We start from the raw sequence: 7,508 nt of genomic DNA, 5'->3' as shown, positions 1-7,508 counted from the left end.
TTTACCATGTAACTGTCTAGGATTGAATAAAAAATACACAGTTATATAGTAATATTATACAAGGAATTCTATTATAGCTGTCATCACAGGAGGAGGCGAATAATATACCGTATTTCGTTTAGTGTATTTCCATGTACCGTATTCACTCATATCACTGGAATTGAACGGTAGAAAAGAAGTGTCGAAAAGCATTAAACAGTTTTATACCGTGAAAGTCGTCCAAAACGGCGTGTAATTTTCAGTTGAAAAGGTGAACTAGACAATTTGCTATATTATAGAGAGCGTTACTGGGGAAATGCAACAGTTCACTTCAAGTTTGAGCGGAAGATGGCAACGCTCAAAACACTATTGCATTTTGTTTGTTGCATCGTTGAATATTTTTGTCGAATGAAGTTTTATCATTGTTGATGGACAAATATATATTTTTGCTTTCAATCAACTTTTATCAATGATCTGATTTTCTGTGTTGTTGTGAAGTCGGTGTTATGGTGGTAGAAATCAATGTTGAATGAAAAGGACTCGATTTTATCAATTCCCCTTCATTAATACTCTACTAGAGTTTACTAGGGATTGATTATGGCGGAACAACCGAAACTGGTATCAAAATTGGTTTTTTTTTATTTATTTGCAATACAAATGAGACTAATGTAATAACATTGGTAGATAAAATAATAAGGTAGTCCTTGTGCTATTTTTCTTCCAAATTTAAAGGTGACACAGTCCAAGATGAGGTTGGAATTTCACGTGTAGGCCTACAATTTTCACAAAATTCTAGTCAAAAACAAACATGAAAACTATAAATTTGAATTTAGAAGGCTTGAATTGATAAATTGATTAGAAATATTCCACTCAATTACCACTTGTAGAAAATAATATTGAGTTATTCAAGAAAATTTGGAACCATTGAAGAAACACAAACTTGTAAACACTAAAGCTCAGCTGGAAATTGTTTTAATTAAGAAGTGGTATGACAATATCAAGTCGTTTTAATTTAACGATATTCGATTTCTTATCAGAGCCTTCTTAGACAATAAAATATTTTAGAGAAAATATGAGCTATAAAACCATCAATGATGTTTGATCAGAGATATGATCAGATTATATAATCACTTCCAAACTTTGCCACGTCATCATATAGAAAAGTTATTCTCTATCTGACTGTGAGGTCCTAAGGCATGAGAAGATACTTTTAATAATAAAATGATAATTAAATTTCATTTGATATGAATCAAATTTTGAGTAGGATTAATTTGATATGAACAACAACTTCGTCGTTCAGCCTCACAGGGTAACTCTTTTTGAGAAAAAAACTAAAAATTTTGAGACAAAATTTCTAAACAAGTTGCCTAGTAATATAGATTTAAGAGCATGACTTTCAAAAAAGATCAACATAAGTTCCTTGTTGAAAGAAGTTTTTATAGTGTAAATGAATTTTTATATGACATTATGTGTGATATCATATAGGCTATATCTATATTTTTATTATGTTGAATATTGAAGAGATTTTTTTTGTACATGACAATGTCAATTGTATAGTTGTGATTCATAATGACTGTTCTGTATCGAACAAATAAAAAATATTATTATTATCTCATTTCCTGAGAGAGATACTACTTTCTCATTGATGATAAAATTCCATATTTTCTATTTCTTTGATATTAATCAAATTTTGAGCAGAAATATTTTGTTAGGAGGAAAAACCCTGAGGAATTGAAATATATAACAAAGGAACAAATCAAGGTATTTGAATATCTTTATTTAAAAAAACTTCTGTCTCATCAATTGAAAGCAATAGTGAGTATTTAGCAATAATAGAAAATATGCAACAAATCACATAGATATAAATGTATTTCACAACAAGTTTCTAGCATCAAAAATAAAATAGGCACACAATTAATTGGTTCTATGAGAACATGGGCACTTAATGGTTACACTAAAGGCTAACTATTACTACACAATCATTGTAGGCAAAATATATCACTAAAGTATAGATTAATATATTTTACAGTATAATTTATATTTTTATGATAGAAACTAAAGGTTTGCTATGGAATTACATTTTGATTCTTGCATTGTGAAGCTTGTGGAATTCTCAATATTTTATTGGATAGGTAAGGGAGGTATCAGTAGAAAATTACTCTCAACAGTCTAAAAAAAACATGATTCTTAGAGGCTATACTGAATACATGTGACATCATAATCATGATATCATTGTATTATTACATCTTGAATCGTAATTGAAGTGAAAATCTTTTTAAAAAAGTACTAGAGTTCAGAGCCATTAGTTTAGAACACGGGAAATCACATACTCGAGAAAATGTGAAATATCGACAGGTCTATTGAGAAAACGGAGCATCTATTACTATTGTAATAAGAGATTCAACAAGCTGACAAAACATTAATATATTCTAATTATTATTAAACGAAATCCCAATTAAATGCTGTAAATCACCCCGAAGACTTCTGCTACTGCAAATATTGGGTAAACAGCTAGATGGAAATTCGATGAGCGCTACTATGCAAAAATTAGTTGTCAGCCCGGGCATCGAACCCAGTACCTTCTAATTGCCGGTCAGGAATGCTTACACTTACACCAAACACAATCTCTGGATAGCAGCGCCCATTTTATACAAAGCCAGAGCGGCCAGCCAGTCTACAGATGGAAATAAAATGCAACTTTCAACTTATTTCCATCTGTAGATTAATATATTCTTCAAATCTACATCCAATGATCATTCAAAATATTTTAGGACATCGGAAAAATAGACTGTCATGTTTATTTTTAAGCAAGGACCTAAAGTAGGTAGTTCTAAGGCATCAGTAGAAAAATAACTGTTTGCAATACAAGTTGCTCTGTGAATTGGTTTGATTTCAATTTTTATAATTTTTTTGAATATCAACAAGTTGCGCAACTATTCTATAATCACAGCTTTTTCATAATAAATAATAGAAATTTAATGAAAACTTGAGTATTCCTCTTCAGTGTTATCAGTTTTTCTATTGAATTTAGCATAATATTCATCAGAAATATTATTTAATCCCACCACTATGAAAATTTTGAAAGATTAGACTGCTATAATTAGCTAAATAAGAACAGTCAAAGCCGTTATAATATACAAAATATTTTTGGCATGAAGTTCATTGGTTATTTACCAGCTATTTCTACTACAAGAAATAAATTCTACAATATTCTATCAAAAATTGGGAATAACTTTCAAATTTATACAAAAGATATAAGCACTAGTCTTGTATTTTTAACAAGTAGGCTAATAATATAATATGTACAGCGAGAGTTTAACAGTAACAAAACCTTCCAACTTTGAAAAATTAATGCTAATTGAAAAATCTGGTGTACCGCACTAAACAACTTTCCTTGCCGTTATGAAAATTGATCACCTGACGCTAGTGTTCACGCGCATTTCAAGTATACTATTCAAAGATGAGCCAGCTGGTGACAGGACTATAACGCTGGAGACACACGAGGTCTGCTATCTCTTCATACTGAATAATTTAATAGAATCAACAGTTGCAGACAGTTTCCAATTGAATAATCACATTTTCTCGAATTTCGAGCTTATTTTCAATTTTAGGTGAAAATGTTACTGAACATTTATTGTAGAGATTTTCATGCTCAATCTTTTCCATTTGAAATTTTTTTTTAAATTGTATTGGAAGCCAGATAATTGAGAATCTGAAATAAAACTTTGCATAGATGGGGCGGAGCTCCTGAAATTTTTACAGATATGGGACTTGTGGCAGTTGAAAGAGCTTATCAATGACTATTTTAGGTATAAATTTAATGAAAATCGTTGGAGCCGTTTTCGAGAAAATCGCGAAAAACCCTGTTCTTGACAACATTTTCGCCATTTTAGCCGCTATCTTGAATAGCATTTGATCGAAATTGTTCGTGTCGGATCCTTATAGGGGGAGGACCTTAAGTTCCAAATTTCAAGTCATTCCGTTAATTGGGAGATGAGATATCGTGTACACAGACACACATACACTCATACACACACACATACAGACCAATACCCGAAAACCACTTTTTTGGACTCAGGGGACCTTGAAACGTATAGAAATTTAGAAATTGGGGTACGTTAATTTTTTTTCGGAAAGCAATACTTTCCTTACCTATGGTAATAGGGCAAGGAAAGTAAAAATCAAATTTGAAACAAGAGTTAATCAATTATAACCAAGATTCTTTTGGTCGAGTACATTTCTGAAATAAAACAATTTAATTTTAGTCTCTTCTCATGTAAACCAAAAGTAGATCTATTATGACTATCAGAGAAAAACTTATACATTTTGCTCAAATGAAGTCTCAGTGAATCTTCACTGGGTTGAGAATAGGAAGAAATATTCAAGATAAAATACTATTAAAAATCATTTTTACTGCAGTTTTGTTTGAGAAATTTTATCGTTTCTTCCTTACATTCTGCATCATATAGAAAATTTATGATCAACACTAATCTACAGTCACTATAATTAGCAATAAAGCGAGTAAAAAACTAATAAGAAATGAGAATTTTTGCAAATTTAAATTGTCAAAGCTGAATAATATGAGCTAAATAAGAAACAGACTCAACTTGATTACATGTTATAATTCTCAAGATCTATTATGGAATAAATTAATGAATGAACAAATAAATGAGGACTCACAATATGAGCTAATAACTATACAACTTTAAAAAGAAACTAGAAAAAATTATCCACCAATTTCATGAAAAATCATAAGTAGTAGATATTTGAGCAATCGTTAAACCTGACTAGTTTAAACTTTATAAATGAATAAACTAAAAAATTGACCTAAGATTAAACTAAAATTTTCATCACTATATTATCCGGGTTGTGTAGAGTAGCATAATGAAGGGTTATATGAATACATGAAAAAGAATATCATAAGAGAAAAATATGAGATTACAAAAGAATAAGTTGAGGTATTGTTTTAAAAGTAATTATCTAAAATTAAACTAAGACATTTGATCTAGCCGATTCCTAGCATTTTTCGATTTATTTCAACGAGAAGAACAAGAAATACAGATTAAGACATCAAGTTGAATCAATTCAAGAAATCGAAGTGAAAAATATAAAAAAAATATTTGAAATAAAGCATGTTTAAATAAATAGAAAAAATGTTCAAATCAAAATCATAGCTGACAAGAACAGATAATTCATATTCAATTTATTTCTATCAAAAAATACATCAATAAAACATTTACATAACAATTCAATAATAAATATTTTCAGGAAATAAATATTCCCCCACATAGACTATTGGTCCGTATGTGGGGGAAGAGTTCCTATCTATAGATCGTAAACATTATTTATTGTAAAGTATATTATACTTCTCAATATTTCATGAGATACTATCTACAAAAATCTTTGAAATATTATCAAAATGAATAAATCTATAGAATAAAATTATCTTATGAACATCATAGGAAAGTAGAGCCTGACTCGGTTTGTAAAATAATAATCCAATTCTTGCATTAAGAAAAAATTCCTGACATCCATCTTCACACATAGATTTCACATAAATGTTTATGTAGCTATATCACATGATTATTATTGTAAATCTTCTCTCACATTCCATCAATCTAATTTACATACGAGTATGTATCGAAACAAGTAGTGGAATAGGTACTTGAATGAAATTATACTAATCAAAATATTAATAAAATGAATAAACAAATAGTTCACTATCAAAACACATCTTAACTAATACAGAATTCCATTGTATTTCAACTTATGTAACATTTCAAAAGTTACAAAATTTGATAGAAATATATATGATTTTACAACAAACAAGTCAGCGTTAAGATAGAAACTATCACTAGAGTTTTGGGCCATAGTCATACGTTAGAAAGCACGCTCAGTCATTAAAAGAGAATTGAAATTTCAGTCTACATGGTTCTATCGTTTCTTACGTGTATCTAAGTCCAAAGTCTATAGCAAGGTATTCCTACAGACCTTGTCATGTTTAGTATGATACAGCAAAGTCATTATTAATGAATTTTTAAGAATACATCAATACAAGTCAGTATTAATGATGGAAAGAATTTGTTGAAAATATATCAAGTATTCAAGGTGACACAGTATAAGATATAATACCTAGGGCCGGTTGCACAACAGCCGGTTAAATTTTAACCGTGATTAATTTCACGAGAACCAATCAGAGAAGCCGTCTTTTCAATAAAGTCTTCTCTGATTGGTTCTTGTGGAATTAGTCACGGTTAAAATTTAACCGGCTTTTGTGCAACTGGCACTAAGTATAGTACGAACACAGAACATGGAGTCTTGAAAGGTAGCATTGCATTGAAATCGTGAAAATACTTTTGAATTCTCAAAAATAATTCTGAATAGAGTGAAAACTTCATTGATAGAAGCATATTTAAAAACAGAGTTGATGTAAAATATTCTTTAGAATTTGTACTTGAGTCCAAACTGGTATCAGACTTTAGTCTTGAGCTCAATAGCAGTTTGATTACATTTAAACCAAGATTAGATTCAATTGAAACACATGATAATAAATGCGACGATTGCTTCTTTTAATCCTGGATTAAGATTAACTACGGTTAAACTGCTATCGAGTAAACGGGGATTAGGGTACAGGCAGTAAACTGTCGCAGATTTTTTCAGTAAAATGCCGCTCCAAAATGGGTAAAAGAATTAGAACTGATACTAAAAGTAAATTCGTACAGCTTTTGTTGGTGGGGAGTCCCTTGCGGGAAGGTCCCACCGCCTGAATATATAATTTAAGCATTCAATGGGCCTTACGACTGTCATACTTCAGCCGGGACCGACTGTTTAACGTACCCATCCGATAACACGGGAATGATCTGGTTAAAAATCTTTTGATAATGAGAAGGTTTGAGCCCGGGATCACTATGCTGCTACGCAAGCACTCTATTCACTAGACCACGGTTCACTCCAAAACGGATACTGATACTGCCTGAAGCAAGTCTTGTCATTATACTTGTTATATCCATTATTACTATACTTATTTATCATAAAAATTTATTACTTGTTGTTACAGATATATATTTTGTTTCTCACAACTAAGTCTCAGTTTAGTTTTTCACTAAGTGTCTCATCAGTCTCAGTGGAAATTGTCAATTTGTATAAGAATAAAATACATAATAAATTTAATCTAGACAATTTTGGCATGAAATTTTACTGTAAAACTCTGCGACAATTTTCTGACCGTAACTATGAAGTTTGAACACATATTCTTAGTTTTAAATAGGCAGAGCAAGATAATGTCATAGATATAATTTCCAATACGTTGAAAGGGGATAACACAGGAGTTCGTATTTCAAGGTTACCCCCAAAAATATATATATGCAGAATCGGATTCTATTTCAAGAGAAAACTATTGGAAACAGCATTAACTAAAAATCTAAGGGGAGGATACTTTCTTACTTAAGGTAAGAAGATGGAGGGTGGGACACTTAGTGCCGGTTGCACAAAAACCGGTTAAATTTTAACCGTGATTAATTCCACGAGAA

General features: G+C 30.6%; 1 protein-coding gene across 2 annotated transcripts in view; it reads right to left on the bottom strand.

The window, feature by feature from the left end:
* Positions 1–4,403: 4,403 nt before the first annotated feature.
* Positions 4,404–7,508, bottom strand: part of LOC111058831 (DNA damage-regulated autophagy modulator protein 2) — a 15,083-nt gene continuing 11,978 nt past the window's right edge. The window contains exons 6-7 of one of the 2 annotated variants that reach the window (XR_005571866.1): positions 6,267–7,508; positions 5,456–6,111 (exon numbers count right to left, since the gene is read on the bottom strand). The exon at positions 6,267–7,508 is cut by the window's right edge and continues 467 nt beyond it. The gene's annotated coding sequence lies outside the window, so the exon portion shown is untranslated. The other variant, XM_022346404.2, reaches the window with a different exon arrangement.

Source organism: Nilaparvata lugens, chromosome 7 (genome assembly GCF_014356525.2).
Source record: "Nilaparvata lugens isolate BPH chromosome 7, ASM1435652v1, whole genome shotgun sequence".
NCBI lineage: Eukaryota > Metazoa > Arthropoda > Insecta > Hemiptera > Delphacidae > Nilaparvata > Nilaparvata lugens.
Note: the sequence above shows the minus strand (reverse complement) of the source record. Positions and strands in the feature narration are given on the sequence as shown.